Source organism: Triticum aestivum, chromosome 6B (genome assembly GCF_018294505.1).
Source record: "Triticum aestivum cultivar Chinese Spring chromosome 6B, IWGSC CS RefSeq v2.1, whole genome shotgun sequence".
NCBI classification, from domain to species: Eukaryota; Viridiplantae; Streptophyta; class Magnoliopsida; order Poales; family Poaceae; genus Triticum; species Triticum aestivum.
In genome coordinates, this window is record NC_057810.1 from 52,387,132 (window position 1) to 52,405,291 (window position 18,160).

Consider the following 18,160-nt stretch of genomic DNA (forward strand, 5'->3'; position numbering starts at 1 on the left):
TCAGGGGTTGACCAACCTACAGTTGGTCCTGATTTGGCCGGCGGTTCCAGTGAGCGGGCTGAGGTTCCCCATCTTTATCATCGCGGCTGCGAAATCGGGAAAGAAGGCGGCGTTGTCTCCTTTGTACTTGAGCACTATCTTAGCCTGCGTCTGGTTGTTCTGGGGGTACAACACCTGGTCGGAGTGGAGGAGGCCGCGCAACCTGGTGAGGTCCACGTAGTACTTATTGTCGAAGACGGACCCCGTCGAGTCCAACGGCGCCAGGAAGGTGTCGCCGGCGGGGCCATTTTGAGGGCAGTTGGCCTTGAGCTCCTGGGCGAACTGAAAATCAATGCGGTTTTCGTTGTAGAGGCGGAGCCTGTAGTTCTGGCACTGCACGGAGCCGATGTTGTGCGCACCGGAGAGCACGGTCATCTCGGTCGCGCTCAGGCCCTTCCTTTGTAACCTCGCGATGAGGTCGCTGCAGTCAAGAGGATTAGTGACGAGGTTAGCGAACGGCGGTGGGAGGTCCCTGTTCACCAGGTCCATGCTCGCCGTCGTCGAGTCGCCCCGCCGAGCGGCACCGTCCAGGCTAGCCCGCCGAGCTGCAAATAATGCAAAAGACATCACATGCCGCAGGTTCAAATGAATGTACAGTAACTCACAGTTTCCGCGTCTGGCACTACGTACGTAGATACCAGAAAGGTGCCGCCCCGTGTGGCGAGAGTGAGGATGTCGGCGCAGGAGACGACGCCAGGGCAGGCTTGCTCCACGTTGGCTTTGATCGTGTCGATGACCTCGAAGCCGCGGAGGGAGTTGATGTTCCCGAAGGCGTTCTTCTCGCCAACGAAAGCCGGAGTAGTCGCCGTAGCAGGCACATTGTCTAGGAGGACCGATCCGTCGCACCCCTAATAACCAAAATCAAATGCCAAAATTATATACTGTGCGCGCTACGCAACGCGTGCATAACACGTCACAGAATCGATCGATCTGAGCCAGCCAACTGCATGCATATGGACATTCTCATACCTCGACGAAGCAGTCGTGGAAGTGGAGCCTGAGCAGCGAGGCGCCCATCTGTTTCTCGTTGGCGACCGTAGTGTTCATGACTGCTGGAATTTTGTCTATTATGGGCCAGCCCAATAGCAGTTTCAGAAATTCCTAATAAATCCTAGAAGTCCACGCAGCCCATTCGTGCAAGGCAAGAGGTGGAACTAAAGTTTAGTCTCACATTGCTAGTTTAGAGGAAGTTGGACCTCTTTATAAGGGAGGTTCTTTTCCTACATGTATGAGCATGAAAACAAGAAGGAAAACCACGCGCGCTCCTCCTTCGCCTCGCGACGCCTCGTCACGGAGTTTGAATGCAAACGGTACGTGTTCTTACTCTTTCTGTTAGAGGTCATGTCACAGTTTCTTGTTCTACTGGTTGCCCTAGATATGTTTGCCTACACTTCATACGTGAAGATGATATTTACCTTCTCTCTGTCAGATCGCATGACTAGCTTTATCTCTGCTATTTTAGTCATGCTTTATTCAGTATTTCCGTTAATAAAATCATATGGTAAATTGCTCATATTTCCAACAATGACGGTGCGGACGATGGCCTCCAGGTTCGGGCAGGTCGACGCGTAGAAAGTTGGGCTGAGCTGCCCGTGGGCGCCGGAGACGAAAAGGACTAGTAGCGCGAGGAATGCGCAACGCCAGCTGGTGGTGTCGGACGCCGCCATTGCAAGGGTCTAGCTAGCTTGCTTGCTTTCCTCGGGTGAATGGCACGAGCTGAGTGATCGATGGAGAGTATGCACCGTACCCATGCCGCTACTTATAGTGCAGTTGCGTCGCGTCCATCCATGCAAGATATAGCTGGCTTTGCATATTACGGCCTCCTCACCAAAGTCAGAGTTTACCACCCCTCGGTGGCCATGCATGCGTACAAACTTCGCCATCGATCGCGCTGGTCGTCCGGTGCAACTAGGACTCAACCGACGATGCTGAGCGCATAAATGTAACGCTACACCATGGGTTACTAGAAGGCGCTGTAAAATTTACCTATATACCAAGCATTTAAATTTAAATTTTCTTAAAAGCGGATATTTTCTGTTCAAGATGTTTGTTGACCTAGCAATATGAAATACATCATTGCTCACTCATATAGAACTGCATGCTCTTCTAAGAACCGTCTTCAAACACAGTCGAGCAGCCGGGCCGGTGTGTTGTGGTTTTTTAGGGGGATGATTATTTAACCACAGTCATACTTTCAACTTGGTCGTTGACGTGCTTAAGGTACTTAACCATTCGACAATACACATCTCACATGAAAACGTTTCACTAAAAGCTGCAAGCTTGAAATTCACACATCTCCTGCTCCAACTGAGAGCGCCGACGGACTATGGCGTCCACTCATACTCCGCAGATGCCACATTAGAAGCAAGGCGAGTGGTCCAATTCCCCTTACCCCGAGAAAGCCTTGACTCCAATGACTCCATGTCTATTTTTTCGGGCTGCCAACCTTCTTCGGATGCCTTAGTTCTCAGGAGCATCTTCTCCAATGCCGGGGCGCTCGCGAGCAGAAGCTGCACCATGTCGAGGCAATAGTCCTTTCCAGAAAATCCACTGAAATCCACATCTTGGAGGTGCTTGAGTGAGATCACGTCGTCTTTCCAGCTACGAGGGAGGTTGCAGGTGGTGCACCCGTCATCACAGGGAGGATCATACTTCGGTAGTAAATCCATCCAATTCAAACGAGAGGTGCAATTAGTGTCAATGTAATCATAATGGATGATCTAAATAACATATATGAGATATATGAAACATCAAAACCTCACCACGTGAATTAGGTTGTCTAGATGGAGATACTGGAGATTGCTGCATCGTGCTAGGATACCGATCACAGTTTCTCCAAAGTAGTGGCTATTGTCCGAGCAACAGCGTAGGGTCAATTTTATGACACTAGCTAGGGAGTTCCGATATCTCGGCGACTTCACTCAGGTCGTCCACCATTAGCGTCTGCATGTAGAATAATTTTTAACACACAAAAGTACTTAATTAACTACGCTAATGAACAATGTCCATAAACAAAGCATATGCGTATACATATATATACATGGCTAAAGTGCTACTCGGTATTAATAAAATCAAGAAAAAACAGTATTTCCATATGGAGGGAGCAAACACATGAGATTACGTACTTCTGGAACATATAGGGATAAGATGTGTCCATCAATGGGGCGGGATTCTTGTAGTAGTTGGATCATGCAAGTTTGGATTCCAAGCTGGTAATTGCCGAGTTCTAGGGAGACATTCACAGTCTTTAGCGCCGGCGCCCGGATGGTGATGCTACTTGGGGGCGTGGCGGATATCTGTTGGTACATGAATTTGGTCTCCGCGTGGAGCGAGGACAGCCGCGGGGCATTCACATCCAATAGACTCATAGACGTGAGGCTTTCCAGATGCAGCATCTCGAGCGCTCCGCAATTGAGCTTCAGCTCCTCCAGCCCTAGGTGCGAAAGTTTTAGGTTGCGCAACCTTGGGCAGCACGACGACGACGATAAAAGGCTGCAGAGGCGGTCGCCATGGCCCTCGGTGAATTCGAAGGCGCACAGGGTTAGGTCCGTTAGCGCCTGAAAGTCGACCGTGCATGGAATCAGAAAGGCGGCATACTGTGACCTCAGGGTCATCCTCATCGCCCTCGTGGAGGTAGGCAGCGGCAGCTTGGGCCGCAGCTTGTCCACGAGCTGTTGGGGCATCGACCATGTGTTCTTCCAAGGTATCCACAGGTCGAAGTCCAAGGAACCGACCACCAGGCGCATGGCGCGGCGGATCCAGACCTCGGTGCGCGAGTTACCAGGCCAGCGCATGGTGCACACCTGGAGGGTGTCGACGGAGGCGTCGCCGTAGGCACGACGCGCGAGAACACTGTGCACGAAATCGTTGTACCTCGCTAGATTGTCTGGATTTCCCCTGCTGCATCCAAAATCGCCGAGGCGGAGGACGGGTCCGCGCGTCCACAGTGTTGGTGCCGCGCCTCCCTTGCCGCGGCCCTCCTCTCCCTCGCCCTCTGCTCACTGTCTCTCGCCGTCGCCTGACTCACTGACGAAGAAGATGAAGTTCAGAAGAAGTTCAGAGAGGAGACAGTGGACACAGGGATTTTTCCGGCGCTCGTACGCCTTCTCCTGTCCTCGAGCACGAACTTGACCGTGTCAACAAGATACAGGGGGGATCCAGGGCTTTATACCCGCGAGCACCGGCCTGCCAGGCCACGCCTCGCACCAACTCGCACACCCACTCCCCCATGTCCCGCGCGCTCTGGCCGCACCCGCGCATCGCGCCCGAACACGATCGCCATGGCCACCCCGCGCGCCCGACGCGGTCTCCTCCCCGCGCTACTCGCCTACACGCAACGGCCCGAGCGCTCGCACGCAACGGACACACTCACGCACACACCTAGTCACACACGCACGCGACCCAGGCCGCCCTGGCTCGGGCCCGACGCGGCCACTGCACGCACGCACGCGCACGCCACGCCCCGGGCTCGCCACGGCTTATTCCCAACACTCTCCCCCTAAGCTGTGTCCTAGAGGAGACCGTTGTCCTCGACGTCGGCGTTCACCAGCATCGCCTGCTCCGCCGCCGGCGCCCTCCGCAGCTTCGGGCAGTCGCGCTTGAAGTGGCCGCGCTCGCCGCACTTGTAGCAGCGGCCCTTCTTGTTGCCGCCGTCCCACGTCGCCACGCTGCTCGCGTCGTCGTCGTCGTCCCGGGCCTTGCCCTGACGCCGCTCTCGCGCCCGCCACTGCGCCGCAGTGTACAGGAGCTGGCCGTCCTAGCGCTCGCCGCTGCTCTGCCCGCGGCGCCGCACACGCTCGTCAAATGCGCGCAGCCGCCCGAGCGCCTTGTCGTAGGTGAGCTCCTCCAGCACGCAGAACTGCTCGATGCCGGCGACGACGGGGAAGAGGCGGTCCGGGACAGTGTCTAGGAGCTTCTTTACCAGCTCCGTGTCCGCCAGCGTCTCCCCCAGCCCTGCGAACCGCGCCGCCATGCCCGCGAGCCTCCCAGCATACGCGTCTAGCGCCTCGCCGTCCTCCATCTTGATCCGATCAAGCTCGCCGCGCAGTGTCACCCTCCTCGCCGCGCGCACCCGCTCGGCGCCGACGAACCGTACCGACAGGAAGTCCCATACCTCCCTGGCAGTGGGTTTCGTCGCCACCGAGAGCAGCACGTCCTCCGGCAGCCCCTGCAAGATCAGAGCCCGCGCCGTCTTGCACTTCTTGTTGTTCACCGGCGAGTCGCCCGGCGCCACCGCTTCCCACAACGCGTGGGCATCAAGGATGGCCTGCGCCTTGATTGCCCACACGGTGTAGCCGTCCGGCGAGAGTATCGGCATCCCCATGGACACCGACCCGCCCGTGCCGCCGCCGTGTGGAACAAGCGCCATCACCGCCGGCGAGCTCCTTCACCTGTCGCTCTGATAGCAATTGTTGGTGCCGCGCCTCCCTTGCCGCGGCCCTCCTCTCCCTCGCCCTCTGCTCACTGTCTCTCGCCGTCGCCTGACTCACTGACGAAGCAAATGAAGTTCAGAAGAAGTTCAGAGAGGAGACGGTGGACACAGGGATTTTTCCGGCGCTCGTACGCCTTCTCCTTTCCTCGAGCACAAACTCGCCCGTGTCAACAAGATACAGGGGGGATCCAGGGCTTTATACCCGCGAGCACCGGCCTGCCAGGCCACGCCTCGCACCAACTCGCACACCCACTCCCCCACGTCCCGCGCGCTCTGGCCGCGCCCGCGCATCGCGCCCGAACACGATCGCCACGGCCACCCCGCGCGCCCGACGCGGTCTCCTCCCCGCGCTACTCGCCTACACGCAACGGCCCGAGCGCTCGCACGCAACGGACACACTCAAGCACACACCTGGTCACGCACGCACGCGACCCAGGCCGCCCTGGCTCGGGCCCGACGCGGCCACTGCACGCACGCACGCGCATGCCACGCCCCGGGCTCGCCACGGCTTATTCCCAACACACAGGTCGCGCCACCGCCTCGAGATGAAGGATGTGCGCGCCGCGTCGGGCGTGGTGGGCAGCAGGCAGAGTATGCGGAGGAGGAGGTTGTCGCTGAGGTCGCTGATGTTTTTTTTTTGAAGTTCAAACCTCCCCTTTATTAAACTAAAAGAGCAATCTCGTATGATACAATGCTAAGAATACATTCAGCGGGGACTAAATCCCAAAACACCAAATTTCTACTACTCACTCCTTCCCTCGCCAGCCTATGGGCAGCCCCATTTGCTGACCTGCGCACCTAGGAGATCTTGACCTCATGCACCATCCTGATGAGACCCTTCACCGTCTCCACCATTTGCACTGCATAAGATAGATTCCGTTCCTTCAGCATCCCTACAATTGCCTGGCAATCTGTCTCGAGATGCAGCTTTTGTATATCTCTCTGAATAGCCAGTAAGACTGCTCTCCTACACGCCAAAAGCTCTGCAAGTAACGGCTCGGTTATGTGTGGAAAGAAATCTGCAGCTGCTCCTCTAAACGCACCCGCTTCATCTCTGAAGATCACCCCCCCCCCCCCCCCCCCCCCCCCCCCCGCCTCGAACCATAGCTCCGTCCACATTGGCCTTCATCCACCCGTTCTGTGGGGGTTTCCAAGTTTCTTTTTGTTTCGTACTTCCGACAGTAACCTGAGCGCCATGGATAGATTTCCATTCCTCCATTAGAGCAGCCAATCTCCTCGCTATCTGCCCCGGATTCTCAATCCTTTTCCAGTCACGAGCGTCGTTCCTGGCTAGCCACGGTGCGTATAGGCCTCGAATCATCACGACCTTTTCATCTTCCTCCGCCTCTGACAACCATTGCAGCATCCAAGATGCAAGAGAGCTCTGAGTGCACAACGAGACAGGTGGGATAGCCACCCTTGTACCCAATACCGAGCCCACTTCCTTCCAGAATAAGGCCGAGTGGTGACAGGACCAAAATCGGTGATGCAGTGTTTCTTCTCTGCCACAAGCTGGGCAGAAAACTCCTTGTTTGATATGACGCCGGAGAAGCCCTGCACCCACTGCCAAACCGTTCTTGATCAGTCTCCAAGTATGAATCAGCTCTTTACCCGGTGCATTGGTTCCCCATAGCGCGAGCCAGCTCCGGTGAGTTGCCGCAGACGATGACGGCGAGCCAGGCTGTCCTGCTCTCACCCGTTTCTTCTCCATGCACAAGTGATAAGCCGATCTGACAGAAAATTCCATGCGATAAAATCCACCGAACCCTGTCCTCCCACACAGATTTGGAGGGTATCATGTACGTCATCCGGCGTGAACATGCCCTCCAGCTTGTCCAAGTCCCACGCACCTCCCGCATCATCAAGCAAGTCACATACGCGCGTACTTCCGTTAACGTATACCTGACCCAGTGGCCGTAGGCATCCTTTGCGCGGTATCCAGTTATCGTGGTGTATCCGGATACTAGTGCCGTCTCCCACTCTCCAAATCAGTCCATCGAGCAACAAATCCCTACCAAAGAGAATGCTTCGAAAAGTATACGACCCTCCACTTGGACATGTAGCATTAAGTATTGATCCATCGACAAAATACCTGGCTTTGAGGACCCTAGCACATAGTGAAGTAGGTACTTGCAAAATCCTCCACGCTTGCTTCGCAAGTAACGCTTGGTTGAAACACTAGTAGAAAAACACCTAATAGTCCCGGTTCGTAAGGGCCTTTAGTCCCGGTTCATGAACCGGGACTAATGGGTCGTTACTAATACCTCCACCCATTAGTCCCGGTTCAAACACGAACCGGGACCAATGTGCCTCCACGTGGCCCTGTGCGCCGAGCCCAGTCAGGGGGCCTTTGGTCCCGGTTGGTGGCACCAACCGGGACCAAAAGTCCATGTTTTTTTTTGGAAAGTGGCTGCTTTAGGGGTTTTGGGGGTCATTTTTAGGTTGTTATATTAGCTAGCTAAAAGAGAGAAGTGTCCTCTCTTATACCTTTGTCCTTGGTTTACCAACGCTGCTGCTATATATGTTCATTTCACCCGCTGATATAATAACTCATGCATGCTCGCATACATCAGCATATATAATAACAAGTACCGTCCTACTAATCATGCATCATCATACAACTTCTACTCGTTATTAATAATAAGCCATACGATTATCATCCTCATAGTCATCGAACCCAACCCTACATAATTGTTCTTAGCACATGATCATCAGTATCAAGTAGGACCTAAACACCCTTAAGGTAAAATAGCATAAAACAATATAGACCCTGACTCTCCATTATGAAGAATGACGATCATCCTGTCTCCAATTTTTGCCCTTCGCTGAATGTTGCTTCCAAGAAGCTCCTTACGACTGTCCATACATTTTTTCCATTCTTTGATTGTCATGTCTCCACTTCTTTTAGAAACCCGGTATGGACAGTTCAGATTCGTAGGAAGACCTGGTTGTATTTTCAAAACATGAAGGCTACCGTGTGTATACATTAGATGAGGCACACAATCATTCGGGATTATATGTTGAAAAACATAGTAGTAACTTCGTAGTTAGCAATGATGTACTAGTTTTTAGAAGTGTGCAAAAAGATGCACGAATGTCGTCGTAATAGTAAAAAAATCTTACCAGGGTATCTCCATGGTAGTTACCGTAGTTCAACACGTGCACTAGTAGCACGTATTGACCATAATATTGAGGAGTTTGATTGTAGATATTGTAATTCTCAAGATCAGTACAAAATGCGACCAGATGATTTTTCTCCTGATAAGTTAGTTCGGAGCCTTCGGTGTAGTAGGTTCTGTCTACCATCTTCCTCACATTCTTTGAAGAATGAAATAAGCTGTCAATGGAAATAAGTTGTCAACTATTTTGAAATAAACAATATAAATTACTTAATAACTATGTTAAGCTCACATGGGGGAAGAATTGGAGGTGTATCCACAAGGGCGAAAATCGAAGGTCTCTCTTGCGCGATTGTAGGATCACCAAGATCTATGGTGACAAGCATACCCTCATCAAAAGCATACATCTTGCAAAGTGCTTCCCAGTTTTTGCAACCAAAATGGGTTACACTCTGAGCATTGTACAGCTTTACTTGAAAATCCACAGCATGATGAGTACTTAGGATAATTTTTTTGGTTTCCATAATTTCATGGTCTTCAAAACCCATCCTCTCCAAGACATAGCGTTTTGCAAAGCATGGGATAAGCTAGTCGAATTGGAAAAGATGAAAAATACACGTTAAAATAGTTGAAGTCGTGCTTAATTACGAAAAAAACTATTGTCGTCGTTGCGTACCGTATGAACATCGAAGGTCTCCTCTAGCTTAATGCTGAAGCGCTGATCTTCGTCCAGCTCAATGAACCTGTCACACATACCTCGGTCGTCGTGGCACCAGTCGCACTGCCCCGAGCGGTTTTCATCGTCCGAGTACGACATTTCCGGCCTAAGTTCATAATTCAAATATTAAATATATGTACTAAAAAACCTAAATTAGATCATTATTATTAATCACGGGTTGACTATCGGTGATGGTATGTAGCTCCTCCTTTCATTCCCGAGTGCATTATTACAACAAATTATCTAGCACACGGGAATGAAGGAGAAGCTACCCCCACGACTGCGTGGATGATGGAGGGGGCTCCTAGATTTCTGCATGGAGTGCTCTTCAATTTTAGCATTCAAAGTAGGAGTACTTTTCCAATATGAGCATTCAATAAGCAAAACCAAATCGTAAAATAAAGTAGTATTCAAATTAGCATGCATTCAATTATAACCAAAAGTACATCATCTCTTGTGTCCGTACATCGTCGAATACTCCTCGAATACTATCATACATATAGCATCGCTAATTAATACAGCTAGAACCGTAGCGCCCAACGGGTATCGTCGCGGGCGGTGGACACCCAAAGATAAGGAACGATCACATGATCATAGCTCCAGTGAGATCCCTGAAGAACCTGCCAGGTATTGTCGAACCCGCCCTCCAACGCAACCATGTAGCGACGGACGTGCTCGTCCTCCTCGCTGACACGGTGACGTATCACCTCCGCGGTGTCCGGAAGCCTCGGCACCGTCACTGGCCCACGCGACCGCCACCAAACAAGGATCGGGTCAACAATGGGCTGCCTCCTCACCAACCTACGTCCCCCAGAAGGTAGCACCTCCCAATACCAGCCCGGCGGAGCCCGGTCCCGAACATGGCCCTGATCAAGCAGGCCTCCACCGTCGAGTCGACGACGACGAGGATGCGGGAAAGGCATCGCCGACGTCGATGCAGGAACTACGTACTTCTATATATAGTTAAATAAAGTAGTTTTATTAATTAAATCAACTATCTAGTTCAACTACTATGCACTTACTATAAATAAATAAAGTAGCACTTACTATAAATAAATAAAGTAGCGCTTACTATAAATAAATAAAGTAGCACTTACTACAAACTACTTCTATATATAGTTAAATAAAGTAGTTTTATTAATTAAATCAACTATCTAGTTCAACTACTAAGCACTTAATTACTATAAATAAATAAAGTAGTACTTACTATATAGTACTTACTAAAAATCAACTAGTATTTTTCTAACTAACTAATATTTTTCTAACTAATTATATTACCAAAAAAATCTAAATAAGATAGTAATTATATTTTTCTAACTAGCTAGTTCAATTATAGTACTTACTAACACAATCTAAATATCACCAAAAAAATCTATTAACAATAATATCACCAAACATACTATGAACAAATTAATAGAAAAAAAATCTATTAACAGAAAAAAAATCTAATAGAATATGAACAAATTAATTACACCAAAAAAATCTATTAACAGAAAAAAAATCTAACACAATATGAACAAATTAATTACACAATCTAAATTAACATACTATGAACTACATATCTAAATTACTACACATCTAATCTAACAAAAAAAATCTATAAACTACAAAAAAATCTAAACAAATCTAACAAAAATCATAAAAAGTTGCTCAGGTCTAGGTCGACGGCGACGTCGAGGTGCGGCGCGGGGCGGCGATGGCGTCGGGGCGGCGACGTCGGGGCGGCAGAGCGGGGCGGGGCGGCGACGGCGAGGTGGCGGCAGGCGACGGCGCGCGGCGTCGGGAGATCGAGGAGGAGGAGAGATCGAAGTGGGGTTGCGTTTCTGAAATTTTCCTTATATAGCAAAGTCTTTGGTCCCGGTTGGTGGCTCCAACTGGGACCAATGCACCCTTTAGTCCCGGTTGGTAGCACCAACCGGGACCAAAGGCCTCTTTTCAGCAGCCCAAAGGGCGGGAAGTAGAGGGCTTTGGTCCCGGTTGGTGCCACCAATCGGGACTAAAGGGTAGGCATTGGTCCCGGTTGGAGCCACGAACCGGGACCAATGGTCGTGTGCTGGAAGGGTGCGGCACGAAAGTTTAGTCCAACCTCGCTAGCTGAGAGGGGCGCGCAGTGGTTTATAAGCCCCACTGCCGCACCCCTCTCGAGCTCCTCTCCACTGCAGGCTTACGGGCCTACTTACTACTTCTTTGCCTGATGGGCCTAATGGGCCTCCTATGGGCCTGAATCCTGGCCCATGGTGGGTTTCTAGTCATATTCAGGCCGTGGGGGCCTAGTAGGAGGCACTTTTTTTCTTTACTTATTGTTGCTATTTTTATTTTTTTCCCAGATTTTTTGTTTTGTTTTCTGCATTATTTATTTTCTTTTGTTTTTTTTGCTTTATTTTTTAATTCTTTTTGCGTTTAGTTTTAGAACAATTTTAAACTTTCTGTTAGTGCCATTAGTTCTCAAATTTGAAAACACTTTTATTGTTTTTTTGTGTTTTTCGTGCTTTATTTATTTTATTATGTTTCTACTTACAACAAAATACTTACTGTTGCTATTTTTATTTTTTTCCCAGATTTTTTGTTTTGTTTTCTGCATTATTTATTTTCTTTTGTTTTGTTGCTTTATTTTTTAATTCTTTTTGCTTTTAGCTTTAGAACAATTTTAAACGTTCTGTTAGTGCCATTAGTTCTCAAATTTGAAAACACTTTTATTGTTTTTTTGTTTTGGTTCGTGCTTTATTTATTTTATTTTGTTTCTACTTACAACAAAATACTTATTGTTGCTATTTTAATTTTTCCTAGATTTTTTGTTTAGTTTTCTGCATTATTTATTTTCTTTTGTTTTTTTGCTTTATTTTTTAATTCTTTTTCTTTTAGTTTTAGAAAAATTATAAACTTTCTGCATTATTTATTTTCTTTTGTTTTATGCATTAAAGCATTTCAAATGAACTCTAAAAAAGTTGAAAGTTGAAAGTTGGCATGGTATCACGAGGGCCGAACCATAAGACATTAAAGCATTATGTGCCGGGACTAAAGAGGGGCATTGGTCCCATTTGGAGCCACCAACCGGTACCAATGGTCCCGTCTGAAGAGGGGCATTAAAGTTTAGTCCCACCTCGCCAAGCAAGAGGCACTCGCAGCTGTTTATAAGCCCTGAGTGCAGAGACGATGAAGAAGAGGCTCAATGCTCACCTGCACGTTGGTTCGCTTCAAGCCTTGAGGAATAGGGTAGACTGCACGGAGCTATGTGCAGTGCAGTTTACACTATTCCGAAAGGCTTGAAGCGAATTAACTAGCATTGCATCTTTTTTTAATTTTTAATGACTTATTACCACACAGAAATAAATAGAAAAAAATAAATATAGCAGAAAAGAAAAAAACTATATAAAAAACTACTCAGAAATGAGCATAGATGCGCTTATAGAGAAAATTCAACTTAAATTCATAATAAATTTCTACTAACTTCAGAGAAATTCAATATGAATTTAGGTCAAATTTTCTGTATAAGGGCATCTATTTTCATTTTGAGAGGAGCTCAACAAGGTAGAGAGGGAGGGGCTTATAAACCGGTGTGAGCCCCCTTCGGTTGGCGAGGTGGGACTAAACTCTGGCCGCAACAAGGACCAACACTTTAGTCCCGGTTGGTGGTATGAACCGGGACTAATGGGTGTCCTTTGGTCCCGGTTCAGGCCCCCAACCGGGACCAATGGTGGTGGGCCAGGAGCCAGGCCCATTGGTCCCGGTTCGTCCCACCAACCGGGACCAAAAGGTCCAGACGAACCGGGACCAATGGCCCACGTGGCCCGGCCGGCCCCCGGGGCTCACGAACCGGGTCCAATGCACCCATTGGTCCCGGTTCTGGATTGAACCGGGACTAATGGGCTGACCCGGCCTGGACCATTGCCCCCTTTTCTACTAGTGAAAGCCTCCATATCCCAGAACCCCATTCCGCCATCCTTTTTACTCATGCACATTTTCTTCCAAGATATCCAATGCACCTTTTTTTCACCATTTGCTTCGCCCTACCAAAAGGTTGAAGAGATAGAAGTCAGATTCCCGCACAATTTCTTGGTAAGTTGGAAGCAGCTCATGGTGAACGTTGGGGTGGATTGAAGAACCGGCTTGACCAGCATCTCACGCGCCTTCTTAGACATACCCTGCCCTTTGCATCCCGTAACCTTTCCCTTAGCACACTCTCGGACATATTTAAATGTCCCTTCTTTGGAGCTCCCCATAACTGTTGGTAAACCCAAGTATTTTTCACTTAAAGCTTCGGATTGGATTCCAATAATCTCCTTGAGATGCTCCTTATTCTCATCTGTGCTCCCTTTGCCAAAGAAGATGGAAGACTTTTGCATATTTACCTTCTGTCCCGAGGCTACCTCATAATCACGTAAGATGGCCTTGAGAGCCTCCAGGTTACTTTGAGATCCCTCAAGAAAAACTATGTTGTCATCTGCAAAGAGCAAGTGAGTAACCGTGGGGCCAATGCTCCCGAATGATACCCACTTACTGTCCCCCATCTGTTGTGCGTGTTTTAGTAACGCTGAGAATCCCTCCACACAGAACAAAAACAAGTACGGAGACAATGGGTCATGATGTCTGCTACACAACCTTCTTCTTGTAGATGTTCTTGGGCCTGCAAGTGCACAGGTTTGTAGGACAGTAGCAAATTTCCCTCAAGTGGATGACCTAAGGTTTATCAATCCGTAGGAGGCGTAGGATGAAGATGGTCTCTCTCAAACAATCCTGCAACCAAATAACAAAGAGTCTTTTGTGTCCCCAACACACCCAATACAATGGTAAATTGTATAGGTGCACTAGTTCGGCGAAGAGATGGTGATACAAGTGCAATATGGATGATAGATAAAGGTATTTGTAATCTGAAATTATAAAAACAGCAAGGTAACTAATGATAAAAGTGAGCGTAAAGGGTATTGCAATGGTAGGAAACAAGGCATAGGGTTCATACTTTCACTAGTGCAATTTCTCTCAACAATAATAACATAGATAGATCATATAACAATCCCTCAACATGTAACAAAGAGTCACTCCAAACACACTAATAGCAGAGAAGAAACGAAGAGATTATGGTAGGGTACGAAACCACCTCAAAGTTATCCTTTCTATTCTATCTATTCAAGAGTTCGTAGTAAAATAACATGAAGCTATTCTTTCCGCTCAATCTATCATAGAGTTCATACTAGAATAACACCTTAAGACACAAATCAACCAAAACCCTAATGTCACCTAGATACTCCATTGTCACCTCAAGTATCCGTGGGCATGATTATACGATATGCGTCACACAATCTCGGATTCATCTATTCAACCAACACAAAGTACTTCAAAGAGTGCCCCAAAGTTTCTACCGAAGAGTCAAAAACGTGTGCCAACCCCTATGCATAGGTTCATGGGCGGAACCCGCAAGTTGGTCACCAAGACATGCATCAAGTGGCACATGATATCCCATTGTCACCACAGATAAGCACGGCAAGACATACATCAAGTGTTCTCGTAAAAGACTCAATCTGATAGGATAACTTCAAAGGGAAAACTCAATTCATCACAAGAGAGTGGAGGGGGAGAAACATCATAAGATCCAACTACAATAGCAAAGCTCGGGATACAGCAAGATCGTGCCATAGAGGGAACACGAGAGAGAACACGAGAGAGAGAGAGATCAAACACATAGCTACTGGTACATACCCTCAGCCCCGAGGGTGAACTACTCCCTCCTCATCATGGAGAGCGCCGGGATGATGAAGATGGCCACCGGTGATGGATCCCCCCTCCGGCAAGGTACCGGGAAGGGCTCCCGAGAGGTTTTTGGTGGCTACAGAGGCTTGCGGCGGCGGAACTCCCGATCTATCTTGATATTCGATGTTTTTAGGGTACGAGAGAATATATAGGCGAAAGAAGTCGGTCGGGAGGTGCTCGAGGGGCCCACGAGATAGGGGGGCGCGCCTAGTAGTGGGGGTGCGCCCTCTATCTCCTGGCCTCCTCGAGGATCTTCTGACGTAAACTCCAAGTCTCCAGGATGATATTCTTCCCAAAAATAACGCTGCCGAAGGTTTCATTCCATTTGGACTCCGTTTGATATTCCTTTTCTTCGAAATACTGAAACGGGCAATAAAACAACAATATGGGCTGGGCCTTCGGTTAATAGGTTAGTCCCAAAAGTAATATAAAAGTGTACAATAAAGCCCATAATCATTCAAAACAGATAATAAAATAGCATGAATGCTTCATAAATTATAGATACGTTGGAGACTTATCAGCATCCCCAAGCTTAATTCCTACCCGTCCTGGAGTAGGTAAATGATAAAGAAATAATTTATGAAGTGTGAATGCTAGAGGTGCACAAGTTTGATCAATGATAATTTCGATCACCTTTTCTAGCATGTTTATATGTCATAACAGTACTTCATCTCATAAAACTATTCATAATCAAGTAACAAGCTATTCACATGTTAAAACATAGACCATAAACTTTCTTGAAAACTAGCAAACTTCATTCTTAGTCATCAAACAATTGCAATTCATCTTATTTTCAGGAAGGGTCTATGTCAGAGCTTAATTAGCAAACTTCACATATTCAACTATCATATAGTGTTCTACAATTGCTAACACTCACGTGATATTAATGAGTCCAAAGTTTTAATCGAACACAGAGAAAGATAGGGGCTTATAGTGTTGCCTCCAAACATATTCACCTTTGGGTGATGTCAACAATAATAGTTCATGCTAACGTACATCCAATTGGATATATATATTAGGATCACCCTAACACAAAGTGCTTGCCAAAGGATAAAATGAAAAAGGGAAAGGTGAATATCACCTTGATTCTTGCATAAAAGTAAAAGACATAAAGTAAAAGATAGGCCCTTCGCAGAGGGAAGAAGGGATTTGCAGAGGTGCCAGAGCTCGATTTTGAAATAGAGATAAATAATTTTGAGAGGTATGATCTCATTGTCAACATAACAACCAAGAATTCCGAATATCTTCCATACTACATACATTATAGGCGGTTCCCACGCAGAATGGTAAAAGTTTATACTCCCCCAACCACCAACAAGCATCAATCCATGGCTTGCTCAAAACAACGAGTGCCTCCAACTAACAACAATCCTGGGGGAGATTTGTTTAATTATTTTGATTTGATTTTGATCTTTTTGATCATGGGACTGGGCATCCCGGTTACCGCCACTTTCTCGTGAATGAGGAGCGGAGTCCACTCCTCTTGAGAATAACCCACCTAGCATGGAAGACACTGACAGCCCCTAGTTGCTACATGAGCAATTCGGGCATACAAAACAGATTATAATTTGAAGGTTTAGAGTTTGGCACATGCAAATTTACTTGGAACGGCAGGTAAATACCGCATATAGGTAGGTATGGTGGACACTCATGGCAAAAACTGGGTTTAAGGATATTGGATGCACTAGCACTATTCCTGCTTAGTACAGATATTTAGGCTAGCAAGGGGAGAAAGGCAAGCTCAACATGTTTGAATGATCCATGACAATATACTTTAACTGAGATGTGAGAAAACATAACCCATTACGTTGTCTTCCTTGTCCAACATCAACTCTTTAGCATGTCATACTTACACTACTGGAATCAGGGATTTTGCCGTCTGCCAGATCTTTGCCGTCTGCTTGCGGACGACAAAGAAGGTCTTTGCCATCAGCTACCAAACAACAGAAGGCAAAGAATGGGCAGACGACAAAGAAGGTCTTTGCCATCTGTCATTTCTTTGCCGTCAGCTGGCAGATGGCAAAGAATCTTTGCCATCTGCTGGCGGACGGCAAATAGGGGGCTATCTTTTTTTTGCGGTAAAAAAAACTCGTTGCCCCACCTCCTCTATCTCTATCCCCTCTCTCTCCGCCCCTATCTCTCTGCCCCACCCCCCCTCTCTCTCTCCCGCTCGTCTCTCCCTCTCCCTCCCACAAGAAGCTATGCTGGCCGATTCCGGCGGGATTCGACGACACCCATCCCACAGCCAAGAGCCTCCTGACCCCGCCTTCCTCGACCCCGCGCCACTGCACCCTCTCGCCTCCTCCCGCCGGTGCGTGCTGCCACCTCACCGGACCCTAGGAGCCCCGCCGCCTCGTGCTGCCGCCTGCGCCGCGTCGCGCGCCGCCACCTTCCCACAACTCGCCGCCCCGCCGCGGAAGCCTCGTCGCTGGTTGCCCCAACCTCGAGATCCGCCTCCGCCATGGGAGCCGTGCACCGAGCTCCTCTGCGCCCGCCCACCATGGGAGATCTGAGGCCGGCCGGGAGGCGGGAATGGGGCGTTGGTGGGCCTCGGGATCTGCGCGGTGGCGCTGCTCTGGCTCGCCGCGGCCGCAACCGAAGATCCCGATCCCGACGAGCTCGAGTGCGCGTGAGTCCCGCTCCTCCGCCCTGTTTTTTCCGTGCCTGCTCGCTTGCTCTGTGTGTGGCTCAGTACTGTCGATTGCTGGATGTGCATTTAGGTTCGGTCGTCGTGAGGATCCTCTGGCGGTGCTGGATGTGCCGTGGCGCGGTGGTGCCCCTGGGTGGCGCCTCCGTGCTGCGGTGCCCCTGGTTGGCGCCTTCGTGCCCGTGCTCTCGCTGGCGCCGCCGTTGTGGTGCTCTCAGGCAAGCTCCGACTTGTTGTGGTGGTGTTGGTTGTGATGCTGGTCACACCATAGTGATGGTGTGGCTGCATCCTGGTTCGGCTACAACTCCTCTTGGTGAGCTTGTCCTTGCTCCCCTCCTGATCTCTCTAACGCATAGCTGTAGCATTTGATCTTGTTGGATGTGAGGCTCTATTAGTTGTGGTTAGTTGCTGTAGATGAGCATCAACTTGTATTAGAGCTCTCTGTGATGGATTCTTGCCGT

General features: G+C 48.8%; 1 pseudogene; it reads right to left on the reverse strand.

The window, feature by feature from the left end:
- LOC123138780 (cationic peroxidase 1-like) lies at window positions 1-1,706 on the reverse strand (annotated as a pseudogene).
- Window positions 1,707-18,160: the final 16,454 nt, after the last annotated feature.